This window comes from Brachyistius frenatus, unplaced genomic scaffold (assembly GCF_029030835.1).
Source record: "Brachyistius frenatus isolate BFR_SWC_R1_liver_20210118 unplaced genomic scaffold, ASM2903083v1 Contig_5, whole genome shotgun sequence".
NCBI classification, from domain to species: domain Eukaryota; kingdom Metazoa; phylum Chordata; class Actinopteri; family Embiotocidae; genus Brachyistius; species Brachyistius frenatus.
Genome location: NW_027210604.1, coordinates 1301495 through 1315538, shown reverse-complemented (window position 1 = coordinate 1315538; position 14044 = coordinate 1301495). Strand labels below are relative to the sequence as shown.

At 40.0% G+C, this 14044-nt stretch overlaps 1 protein-coding gene across 3 annotated transcripts in view; it reads left to right on the top strand.

Annotated features, from left to right (window-relative positions):
- LOC138631294 (polypeptide N-acetylgalactosaminyltransferase 10-like) overlaps nt 1-14044 on the top strand; it is a 119303-nt gene that overhangs the window by 84606 nt on the left and 20653 nt on the right. The window lies entirely within an intron of this gene.

Genomic DNA, 14044 nt, shown 5'->3' with positions numbered 1-14044 from the left:
CATTATGCTGTGAAGACTCATGGTGAAACATAAGGTTACCACTAACTGATGCGTTCATGAGCAACTGGAAAGTGGGAAAGTTACAGCCTCCTAGTGGGAAAGTACACTGGAATACCTGTCACACTGGGAATATCCCTGGGAGATGTTTTTGTTTTTTTTCTATTATTTTTTAAAGGAAGAAATGTACTTGCTCCGAAAACATGGAAAACTAGCCAGACTGGGTCAGCCTAGCTTACCTTTTAACTAGTTCATTAAATGCTGTGTACAAATAATATTGACCTCCTGAGCTGCATTGTGTTTGTGTATATGGATGACGATGAGTTTTTTTCAGTCACTTTTCTGTGTTTTGACTGCAGAGATAGATCACAATTTCTTGCGGCTGTTTTGTTTGTCAGTTCTTGAACGCTCTCAACTCGGACGTTGGGTGTTCCTAGATGAGAACTTGTCCAATTCCCAGCTGTCTGAATGCCTTCTTCAGACTTGGGTCCTTCTTGTGTTGATGGTTTTTGTTCTTTTTGACCATCAGCTAGTACAACCATCATACATGGTTAGACTTTTAAAAAGGTTAACCTCGGCCGTAACCACAAACCTAATAACATCAGACTATAAGCTGAGATCCTGAGTCAGAATTGCTATATGATTATTTCAACATTGTCCATCTCCGCTGCATTGATTACAAAATAGAGATTCCCACAGTTTCCCCTATGCTGTGTAAAGATGGTCACACTAAGTAAATGGTTGAATATGTCTGCTGCAGCTTAGCGTTTGCGGTCGAGCATGAGCGATGAACGCTGCTGGCGGAGCCCAAGTCATTTCACGGATTTATGGCCAGACAGGGCAGCGAAAGTAGCTGTAACTTGCCACATGCCGAAACAGAAAAAGAACAGAAAGTTGCCTCCGTCTTCACCACCTCAGGGAAAACAGGAGAAAACTATGGGAGGCGAGGAGCGGGGATGCTGCACGTACTGGATTTAAGCTGTATATACGGTGTGCCTGTTGGAGCATCAAGTGTCAGCTTCTCCTGGATCAGATCAACAAATCTCTTAAATCTGACTCGCATAGTTCCACCAACATTGACTGTAGTGGGACTCAGCGCTCATATTGTCAAACCTCACCTCTGCTCCTGATCCCCACTGCCCTTGACTTTTTGTTTGTTCAATGATTTAAAGGATTCTTCCACCAAAATTCCGTCATTTCAGACAGTAAAACCAAAGCCCTTTTTGAATACATTGCGCTGCCAGAATCTTGGTTTGTATGCCCATAACGCCGTTGAAGAGCCACAGAATTAGGGTTAATTTCTATCTTCAGAGTAACTAATTTCACAGAGAGTTTGTGTCATCAACAAATACTGAGTGTAAAAAATGTTGGCTTGAATTGGACTTCAAATTGGGTAAATTAACACATTTGTAAGACATAATGTATACTGTAGTGCGATAGACCTGTCAAATATAACTGCTGAATTATAAATTCCATCTAAAATGCATAGATTCAAAACCATGAACTAAACATTAAAGATTAGAGAGGCATTGAAACACACTCAGAAAGGAGGTTTACATCTGAGATGAATTAACAAAGCTTGCAATTAGAGAACATAACCAGCTCTTTGAACAACAAAGACAAGAATAGACTTTAATATTCCAGCAACTTGATCTGACCAATTAGTGGTAATTGAGTGCGGCTGATTGTAGCGCTGCGTCTAAACTGTCCAACACGTGACAATGAAATAGTTGTATTCAGCAATACTGCAGCTGGAGGAAGAATCATGGTTTTAGTAGTCATACATTAAGAGTAGAGAAACATTGTTGTCCTGGCTAAATATTATCAACATGAGTAAATAGCCTTAAAAATATTCAATCAAAACCAAATTCTTTTCATAACCAGAATAGCAGAATGTGAAAAAAAATAACAGAAATTACGTTTAATTGTTTTGGTGAAATTATGTTTCTATCTTGGGAGATCTTGTAGCATTTCATTGCACTGATAAGTTATTTCTTTCTTGGACAAATCCTCACCACATTATCATATCCAAGGTTTTGTCTCCCACGATTACTCACTTGGATAGTTTTGTGCTTATTTAGAAAAACAAAAAACTGAGAGAAGCCATTGTTGGGAGGCGTAGCAGTGGGTGAGATCTGTCTACCTTCACACCTTTACACCTGGCAGCCGGCCAGTGTGACCACCCCCCGGAGTCTGCTGGCACATAAACAGCACCAGTAGAGTAAGTTGTGGCTGGAAAAAACTTTGTTCAGGATTCTGACAGGATTTAATGATGCAGTGAAAGGTATTATTCATTCATCTCCGTTGGCCATTTCACAGCGGGGATTCAAAGGGGAAAGCTGAGTTGCCAAGTAGTCAGTTTGCTGTTGTGTTGAATCAAGTCACGACTTTTCCCTGAAAACTATGGAGCTGCAGAGTGTTCGGTGTGAAAAACGAAGCCTGTGTCGTAAGTCTTTGTTGTTTTGTTTCGCTTTCTCCCACTCAGAAAAACTCTCACATCTGAATATTAATAATAAAGCTAGTTAACAGAAATTTTGTTCCATGCAAAAAGTACGTTTTTAAAGTAATTTTTTCACACTGAATCTGAATATGCATGTCACTCATAAGATCCTTGTTTTAGCATACTGACATGGAAAATTGGTTATAAGCAAAGTGCAACCCGTCTGTACAGACTACTGCTGGAGAGATCAGTTGATGTTCTTGAGTCCAAACATAAATTTGAATCATACACTTGAGCATTTTAGAAATAAGCTTGTACATGTTTTAAGTATACCGAGATCCCTATTTGTAAATGAGTAATATATATATATATCTGCCATCTAAAAACCATGCCAGATAGAAAAAAAGAAAAAAAAATGGATTGAAATTCAGAGTAAAAAGTCATATATGCTCCAAAAAAAAAGCTCAAATTGAGTTGCCCATTGTAATCAGAAAACAGATTTGTCAGAATAAAAATCCCATATATAGACACCATTTTAAAACTATTAATATTCTGTCAGTACTTTGTGTATGCTTACCTACTTCAGTAAATGTAACAAGTTTATCTTGGAAGACACTTTCTCTAGTACTGTTTTGTCATTCATGTATCCCCCCCCCCCTAACTATTTTAAACTACTCAAACTTTGGGGAAGGTTTTCATACAAGATGTGTTTAAAAAGTTAACAGACTCCACCTATAACAACTTCATTTAAATCTACCCACAATCCCTTTCAAAGTAGTCGCCTTGTGCAGCAAAGTCAAGCACTGGACTGCAAGTGGTCGTCCCACTCTGTAAGCGTGTCACGCACCGTCCGGGATTTACGCCGGATGTTCCTCCGCGGTGTAGACCCAGCAACCCGTCAGCTTCAACTTGCATTATGGGCAACGCAAAGAAGTTGCAGGGAGTTAAGATTAGCAAGTAGTTGTGGTGAGGAGCGACGATTGTGTTGTTGCAGGTGCATAACCTGTGCGTTTTCAACACGTTGTAAGCAATCACGTCATGTTGGAGAGCCCTGTTGCCATGGCGCCGCAGTTCAGGCTATTTGCATCGAATGTTTTTTTTCCTGAGACGACTCAGAACGTCAGAGTAGAACTTGACAGTCTGACCCTGGGGGACGAATTCATGGTGCAAAACCCTGCGAACGTCATAGAAAACCCACCTGGTTGCTTCTGACCTGATGTGCTTTCTTCAGTCTTGGACAGTGACGTTCGGCCCCTCTTGAAACAACACCTCGCTTTGCCTCATTGCCGTGGACTTCCTGAAGGATTTCGAGGGTCGGCACCACAAGTCTGACACAAAAAATATCATGCTTTTAGTGAAATCACAGTGTGCTGCTGATGTTGATCAAGTGACGCAACTTGGAATGACTGCTTTCGAAGGTTATTGCTTCTCACTGTTCCATGAACACGTCTTCCCACCACGAGAACCTTGTTTTACACTGGAAGCCATTTTGGTTTGAAGGACTCTTAGCACGTGCTGAGGGAATCTTCCCTTTTTTTTTTTTTTTTTTTTAACTTCAACTGTACTATGCTCTGATCAAAGAGTTGCTTCATTGTAGTGTAGCAGCAGAACTATTAGCAGTGCCAAATGTTCAATACTGATTCCCTGACCATGATGGAATGTGTGGATGAAAGTACTTGTTTGTTTACCCACTACAGAGACTGTAAACAGACCTACTTGTTCTGTTATTTTGTTCCGCTCACATGTAAATACTTTTGTCGCATTTGTCAATAGCATTGATTTTTATTCGGGATGAAAAAGACTCGTGTTATGTAATCACAGGCTGTATTTATTCAGCCGAGCCGCACTAGCGTGCTGCACCACCAGCTACACTCTGATGGAAACCTGCCATTCGCAGATTGATCGTCCAATTATTTTCCCACTTTCTGCTCCCTGATGGGATCAGTTGAGCAAATGGCTGCGATGCTTCATTTCCAATAAGAAGTGGCCTGCGTACTGCTCTTATGCGGAGCGACTTTTGTGGTCACACAGCAGGACTCTCAGCAGGACTCTCAGCAGGACTCTCAGCAGGTTTCAGTAGAGCCTCCAACCTGCAGCCATCGTCGAGCCGACCACAAGGGTGCTGTTTTTAATTGTGCTGAAATACACCAGAGACAGATGTTCCTACTATTCTGAAGGAAAATGACCCTCTGCCAGAGAACAGTTCTGCCAATTTCATATGCTCGTGCAATGAAGCTACAAACATGTTTGTTTGTTTTTTTTTTGCACCTGACCATATTTGCTCTTCTGGTAAAGGCTAAAGCAGTAAACAAAACAAAAAAAACACTGTCTTTCTTTTGGAATGACTACATCAAGACAGACACTGATGCTGTTTAATGCTGTTTTTTTTTTTTTTTTTTATACCACAGTGTGAATCCAACATAAGAGGGGGAAAAAATGACAGTAATGGAGTCTGAGTGCTGAGGTGTTTTTGTCAGATTTGTCAGACAATTTTTCCTGTGAGTGTCTGTATTTATCTTTGTTTTAGGATTTAAGGGGCATCAAAATTGAGTTTCTTGTGTTGTGTCCATGTGGATTTAGTTTTAAAAATATATTATTTTATAACCCTATTCTTTTAGTAGTAGTTCCCTCTATTTTATTTTTATTTCGACTGTATTTGGAGGCTCTCTGGTGACGTCCTTCTTTAGCATTTTTTTTTTTCTAGATTTTCCATTCATATTGCAAGCTATTAAACAGTACACAGAACAACAAACAAGCCCATCTCAGGCTCAAAGCCTCTTCAGATTTATTTTTTTTAAATACTAAAAATCACTATCGAGCTATGCTCCTCTTCAAGGCCAAAATGATCATATTTCTGAGAGCCTCAGAGAAACTCTTATGTCCCGTCTGAAATCAAAGGGTCCATCCTTCGTGCATCATGGATGTGTTCAATCAATCTCACTGAAGTATTCCTATTAGATTATGAGACAATTGACAGTTTAACTCAAGTTACATGCTAAAGGAGCGCTCATACTGTCTAAAATGTTCAGAATTCATCCTTTGGGGAGCCTGAAAATGCTAATTTCGTTTCATAGTAATACATATAGTAAATTTTTTAAATTGTATATGAACAGGCTTGATGGTGACTCTTAAGGAAATCTGATGAAGGCATCAAAAACATCAGGATTGAGCCTCTGGAGATAGTTTCTGTCATCACATTTTGTTGAATGATCAAAGAGAAAGAGAAGTCACCCTCTGTGGGCTGAGATTATTCACAGTAGATTTCATAATAATCCGGACAGTACTTGTCAAGATAGAAAATCCTGCTGCGGAGTGTTTGTGATAGACTGACAGACCGACTGACCCGTCTGACCTGTGTTTCAATTTTGGGGACACTTTCATGATTGATTTAGTTGCTTTGGGCTGCCTGAGAAAGCCGCTGACAGCAGTGTAGAGCTGCTCTTATCAACACTAGCAGCCCCACCATCTGCATGATGGAGCAGTGGGGAGAGGAAGCGGCGGTGATGAGGCGATAGGAGATGATTCGTGGGACAGGCAAGTATGACGGGAGAGAGAGAGGCGGCAATGCAGAAAGACTCGACAAAGTTCGGCATGTTTATTCATTCAAGTCAGCGGTGTGTGTGTGTGTGTGTGTGTGTGTTGTGTGTGTGTGTTTGTGTATGTGGCTGAGGGTGTATGGAGATAATGAGGTAATGGTGCTCAGTGAAGTGTGACGAAGAGATGAGGGAGCGAGTGATATGAAGAGGGAGACTGAGAGGGAGACAGACGACAGAGGACAAAAGCAACTAATTGAGTGTTGCCATTTAGAGATGTAGAGCCATCAGTGGGAGCTGATCGATTCAAACGTCTTTCTGAAGAGGAGAGGACCAGATGAGTCATGTTTACTGTGCGAGGACAAAATAAATGGCCTCCACTGTAGCTTTGGTGATGTATTTATTGGCCCTTTGCATTAAGTCATAACCGAGGAAAACGAGTCTCGAGCTTCATTTAAAAACCACTTAGCGTATTCACTTCTCTGAGCCGACATTCATCGTCTCACAGCTCCCTATACCTTTGCTGCTGTGCTATATTATGTGCTGTCCACTTTATGAAAGTATAGCTAAAATCCAAAATGTGAGCAATACGTTCACATTTTTTTTTCCTGTAAATAAAGTGTCGTTTTTATTGAAATCAATTTAAAAAGCAGCTGAATGTTTCATAAACAAGTTTGGTAAGATTAGAATTCGTGTTGTTTCCTTCATTATCCAACATCTACATTTCTGTGTAGTGATAGTCAGGAATTATATTTGCTTTATAATATCATGATTATTTACATTTTTCGAAAAGTTGGTGTTGTTGAAGTTGAAAGACGCTTCTAAAAAACAGATGCTGGAAAACTTGAAGTAAGAAAAGGTCTTCAGACAGGTTTTGTTAAAATAATCCAGTCAGGAGGCAGGTTACCTTTAAGAAGCTCCGAAACAAAAAGGACAATCGTTTTGGACATTTCCATTACATGGTGTCCAGGTGTTGAAATAGTCTATTTCCAAAATGTAAACAGATAAAAGTAAAAGTACTTTAATCAGATAAAAGTCACACAGATTGCTGGTTCAATGCCTCACTGCCATAGTTTGAGTGTGTACTTACGGTATGTTGACGCGATATATATTACGATGCGACATTTGTTCATTTTCAGAATCTGTTGAATTTAAGCTGTTGTGATACAAAATGCGCGTGAAGAATATCAATTTGTCATCGTTCACATAAGATAACACTTATTCAGCTAGTTTGGGTGGAGCTTAGCTATGTGAATAAATCGTACTAAACACGAGTAGCTCTCGGACACTTTCATTTTGTCAAAGTAGCTCTCAGAGGAAAAAAAGTTGGAGACCCCTAAACAAAAGGATTTATTTCGCATTTGTGTTCTTTTCCCCCAGTTTTGCTCGTGCATATTTATTCAAAGAATTGTTTGTTGTTGTTTTTTTGTGTGTGAAAATCAGCAAACATGGATTCAATTCTCTCCGCTGGTCTCAACCAACGCGCACTCAACCTCACCCCAGCTAAAAACTAGCTCTATAATGGAGCTTCAGCTCAAAGCAGGGCTACAATTCAGAGATTATTAAGGTCAGCAACTTCAATATTATGGAGTGTGACACTTCCCATGTAGGTCTCACAGTACAGTTGTTCAGCAGATGTTCGAAGAAATCAGTGGAAACCTCTTAGAGGTGGAGAATACAGTCTGACTGCTTGCTCCCTCAGGCCATTAGGGCCTCAAGCTTAGCAAGCCTTCACACATGCAATCCTATTTTTGTCTTTTTTGTTTTGTTTTGCATGATTTATTTTCTCTGGACTTGTCTTTCATTTCCCTCCACATTTACACTTCACAGTGCGATCATATGGGTCTTGGACACACTCCATAGGGGAATCCCTGCCACACCTCAGGTTCATTTTAACCAATCAGCATGCGATCAAACCGGCCACCACTGCAACTTCTTAGGGTTCGTGTCCACCAACGCATTTTTTCTTGAGCACAGCATCTTTTTTAAGAAGTTTTTAATGGGAGCGGCACGTTTTTTTTGGGGGGGGGGCGGGGCATTAGAGCAAACACTAATACAAGCAGCACATCTAGACAACAATTAGAGCAGGACACTGAACCAGTGACGGATAGTCTGGCAGAACCTGGCTACTCGGCCCCATATCCGTTCAGAGATTTTCTTTAAATATGGCGCAACAGTTCCCTTGTTCCCGAGGATGAACTGATACAATTTTGGTGGTCAAAGGTCACTGTGACCGCACGAAGCACATTAGTGGCGGTTACTCTTAATTATGCCAAAATCTCACACAAATGTCAAAAATGATCAAATATGATGTGATTACATTTTATATCAAAAAAGGTCAACTTCACTGTGACATTGAAATGTTCGGCTAAAACACTCTTCTGGCCATTATTCAGTTATAACTCGGAACAAGCTCGGTATTTTCCAACACAACATCCCCCCCAGATTTGTTTTTCTTCTCATTTTCAAACTTATAGTCTTCAGCCCCGACCGAATGCTGACTCAAGTGAAATCACTTAAGGCAATTTATCAGACTATACTCTGGCTCTCAGAAAGAAAACAAAAACAGTGGCTTGTTTTCTTTGGGTTGGGAATAGGCCGCTGAATAAAACAGAATACGAGATTACAGACAGATCAGTCAAACCCTGGCAGCGATGCCATCCTTTGTTTGTCATGTATGTCGCTAACCCTACCCGTGTTTCCTGTTCCTAACGGCACGGCAAACACTGACCTGCAATATGCTCAGTCACTCCCCGGAGAATCATTTATTTAATGATGGCAGCAAAAATTCAAGCATGCGCAGGGAGAAAATTGACAGAGTGTAATGGAGTTCACAAGGCCGTTGGAATATTTTGCTGAGGGAATAAATAAGCAGCTCCAGTCTTTGGTGGTGTGCCAGAGCATCTGGGGATTAATCCACCACCCTGAAAACAGGACTCAATGCGCCTCGTTGGATCCACTGTGATTCAACACTAATTGATTTTTTTTTTTTTTTTTTTAAATCCATTAGGGAGGATGTTATTTGTGGTATAAACACGTGTGCGCACACATTGTGCGAGTTTGAGTTTACCTCATGCCGGAAATTCACTTTTAAACCAGAATAGTTCTCATCCCCTCAGAGAGTTAATGTAGTTTAAAGCATTTTATACATTTTTTTTTTTAGACCTGTTCTGTAACTCCTGGACATAAAATTTGCAAAATTACAACATTATATAATGGAAGTTTATTTGTGTTCTTATGTCCACAAAACTCAGGAGCTTTTTGAGCTTCTGTTTTCAGCCCAGAATATTTAGTTACATATTAGATTAAACCATAAATTTGACTTGTTTATGGTTAGTCCTTGTATTTAAAACACGTGAATTAGTGAGAAACAATTGAAAAAATATTTGGACCCCAATAAATACAGCAAAACCGGCAAAAAAACGAATCCTTGATATGATACGATACGATATGTTCCGATATTATATTATATTACACTATATTAGCTCTACTCCTTTACAGCCCAACTAAAGCATTTAAGGTGGAGGTCAGAGTTGATAACTGTTGTACACCTGACAACAAGATTTTCATGCCATCTTTAACTAGCAGTTTGCGTTGGATTATTTTAAACCATGGAGGTGATCTTTCTCTTACTTTCCCCAAACCTTACCCACAGATCAGAAAACTATCGTAAATAAAATCTGGGGAAATCGTGAGTGGACCTGTCATAAGTTTCCTGAACAAAATTAGTCTTTATAGCAAACAAATACAGTCCAATTCAGTACCTATATGATATATTTTTGTTTTTATTTACCAGCTAATATTTGATTTGACGTATGTCACAACTTTTTGAACATTAATAACAACTAATATATATGGAAGGGCATTTTGCTGTTGAGATGCTTGTAATGCAGACCTAAAGTGACTTAATTCCAGTCACTTCGTGTGGTAAGCTACAATCTCATGAGCATTTCACCAATGACATTTTAAATGCACCATGACACCGTAAAAAGAGCATCAGGCCGAGTGCCGTTCCTTTTTTAAACTGCTAACGACAAGCTCACGTTTGATTATGAGGAGACGAAAGAAGGTCGGGCAGCTCGGGGACTGCCAACGCGAGATTCGAGTGAGTGACGGACTCGTGGGTGGTGGACAAACGGAAAGGGATGGATGGGACCGCAGGGGTCCGGGTGGCGTCCAGTCGGCTCTGAATAAATAGCCCTGATTCCGACCACCAACCGTGTGTGACGAGCGACTCATCCCTGGTAAATGACCCCAACATCCACGCCGCCTCAGCCCCGCAGTCTCCCCCGCTTCACGTCCTAATAAAGACTAATGTGTTTGCCGACATCAGCTCGTTCTCATTAGAGTGATTAATTGCCTCCATGCTTTCGGTAAACAGTATGAGCTATATTCCAATATATTCGGGGGAAAATTATCCAATCATAATTAAATGCTACGATCTCTCTCCCTCACCTCTCCCCATACGAGCTCTCTTCACACGAGGGGCGAATGTTCTTTGATTAATTTTGCCTGGCTTCCTGTCATTACGCGGATGATGTCAGCGTCACTTTGTGGCGAGGCGAGTGTTCATAAAGCCGCCACAGTCGGCCCCGGCATGGTCGGTTTTTGACGGCGTAATTTATCGCGGGAGCACGCGATGAGGACGGTGTGCTTTTTCCTCACAGTTTCACGCTGACCTTGCGGAGCCCTCCCGCCCTTGCCTCAATGTCACGTTTCACGGCGTGCGGGTCCGGATGGTGTGCGACACAATAGACGCAGCAGCTGAAAATAAAGACGGCTGACTTTCGCAGGGTTCAGGCGTAATCTGGAAAAGGCCAAACAAAGACACACTATCTTGCACAAATTCAGCGAAGGCGTTGAAGGAGGGGTTTGTTTTGGGATTAGTTTGTGATGGAGTGATCAGAAAAATATTTTGAAAAAGGATTGGTGGCTTTAAAAAGCATCATAAACACTCAGGTTGGAGGGACTAAGCTGAGGTGATTGGTGGTTATTTGCAGAACTGAATGATAGATTGAGGTCGTGTTTCAGTGTCCAACACTAAACCCGCATCCTCATGCCGCACAGTGGACACTAACAACGGGGTTTTGTAACTCTGCTGAGTCAAACATCTGAACTAAATGAGAAAGAAATCCGGTAGCTTTATACACTCTGCATGTCCTCACAAATCAGCCTTGTTTATGCATTTTTGCACAATTGAATCAAGCCAGAATGCAAATCTCCCACAAATTCAGCAATACATCCAGCTTTAAAGCAGTTTTTCTTTTGATGTACCTTCAGGATAAACTTTCATAAAGCTGTTTAGAACTCTATAAAAAAAAAGTACTAATCAAATTTAGACTTCAGCATTAAAGGTAATCAAGTTAGTAGTTCTCTAAAGAGGATTTTTTTTTTTTTTTTTTTTTAGTAGTGAATGCAGCTTTGACACTTAAAGTTGCAGAATAGCCAAAGTATTAGAACAATACGGGACGTCGGCGAGGTATAAAGTGATTAAAATCCAATTTGACCTCCTGTTTGTGTCATCCAAAGCATGAAGGGAACACAGTGGTGCAGTGAGATGCGGATATACGGATGGATGGATGGATGGATGGGGGCAAATATTGGCGTACGTGTTGGTGTGCATGTTCAAACCAACATGCTACACCTCTGATCAACCACCTTGAAAATGTAATATCTAGTGGAAGGCATGTAGGCACCGCCAAACCGCAGAAGAGAAAACGCCACATATGATCTGAGAAAAAAAAAAAAAGTTTTCATAAAAAGAACAAAAAACAAAAAAAACTTGCAAGTTGTCTTATAAGCTGTAGCAGTCGAGAGAAATATTGAGGTCAAAATGAATGATAACTGTCACATCGTCCCTGGTGTACTTATAAATGTGATTCTGCTTTGTTCCTAAAGGCGCTCTATGTCTCCTTGAGACACACACACAAAAAAAAAAAATTCAGTTTTATTCCTACTGCTTTATGAGAGAAAGAAGAAACAGAAACAACGAAGGGTAGAAAGGATATTAAGGAGAATGAATAACTACCTTTCATCACTTTATCTTGTAATTTTTTTACCATTGTTAAGCAGGTCTTTCGACTCTCCCTTCCCTTCCCCACAAAATCAAAAAGTAAAACCAATTACCGTTACTTTTTTCTCCTGCTGCAGCAGATGTGCATTAAAACACAGCCTTTCGGAGCTGTCAAAGTCAGCTCAGTTAGATCTGCAGTTTGGCGTGAAAGTAAACAACATTTTCAAAGGATGAAGTGGAAAGGTCAACATTTCAGCATCTCTTATAGTCTCTATCGCTCCGCTCCTGTAGACGGGGCATTGTAGCTGTTTGTAAAGAAGCTGTCAAAATCATATGTCATGTTTTGACTGCTTCAAGAGTGTTTTTTGTTTTTCCATTCAAACCGCTGAGAGCACTCAGGTCTTGTGCTCTTATCTTTCAAGAAAATGTGTTTAACGGGAAAAAAATAACTAATCCCTAATCTTTCACATCCCGTTCCAAGAAAAAAATAACGTGGAGAGAGGCTGCAACAGAGACAAAGTAGGTGTGCACTGATTTCACAAGGACATCCACGTTAGATGCACAGCAATACTGTCAAAAAAACACAACTTTTGATTCGTGACTTGGTGGAATTGATGATAATTTTCGGAGAGCGAGGTCAATTATCGAGGATTTTATTCCTTTTTGTTCATCTAAATTTGTAGTGGTGTAGTTATTTGTTGTATCTAATGTCATGCAAAGAAAAGTGCCCATGCAACCTACAAAGACAAATAAAAAAATGGCATTGTTAGACATTTTAAGCTGCATTTGTTTTTTTTTTATTAAGATTTATAGGCTTTTAATCAGCAGTAAAATATGACATGGAAAATTCTTCAATCACATTTAAAATCAGATAACTTTGCTCTTCAGGGAGATTTTGAAACCAACCAGTTTCTATGAATACTGGTACTTAAATGTGCGGCGATAGATGCAAACTGTTCAAAGCGGCCCTTAGTTTTCCTTTATTATATTGTGGTCCAACTTTTTTGTGTGTGCTTGTTACAGTTTGGCTAGAATGAGGTGCGCTGCATTCATTGCAGATGACCAGTTTACTGTGATAATTTCAGACTGAAGAGTATTATTCTACAAGAGCTGGTAATTGTTGTAAAGATGATCAGATATCTGTAACACACAGAAGCAGACAAACTGTTCCAAAAGAAGACGCAGCCATGAGACTCAAGCTTCTTTCTATTGACTTTGATTCACTCTTCCCCCGGCAGAAATTTCACTCATATTTGCAGACGTTTGTCCTCCATAAGTAAAACAAGACATGCCTGCAGTTTGTCAGTCTGATTCATTGCTCCTGTGGTTTTAATGTCTGCATTGAAAATGTCAAAATCCCAGAGGCAGAAAACTGAAGCAGAGAACAGACCGTTTTTTTGTGTGGTTTTTTTGTTTGTTTTTTTACTCCTTTAAATTTTTGACAGCGGTTTGCGAAGTACACGGAGTGAGAGAACTTCACAATTTTAGTTGTTTAAAAAACTTTTCTATCCTTAAACTGTCCTTCGCAGCTCCTGCAGAAACCAACCCGCCAACAAACCATCCACCGTTTAAACTGCTTATCTTGTGTGGGATTGCGGAGCGCTGGATTCTGTCCCAGTTGCCAGCATGAACGGGCAAGAGTCGAGGATACGGGTTGGCAGTCTATGACACGGTGCTGCAGTGACAGCAGTAATTTAACCTCCAACAGATGCGGCAAATACAACTGGATTTCAAATGTCCCTCTCAAGCTCAAACACAGATAAAGTTCCTTGAATTGTGGATAAAGGCAGTTGTTTCCTAGTTTCTTATTACGTGGGATAACTTCAAAGGGTTCACTTATTTCTCTTTAAAAAAAAAAAAAAAAAATCAAAGATATACAGATGAAATACTGTTTGCAAAAAAGAGGATTTTTTTTTTTTTTTTTTTTATCTTGAAAGAGACTGAAACTTTTGAAAATTCCCTCTTAATATGACTCAGTCAAACTAAGTCAAATCCTCATTTTTGCTTCAGAGTATGGACTATTTTTTTTTTTTTTTACACAAAAAAAGGACTGGTGATTTT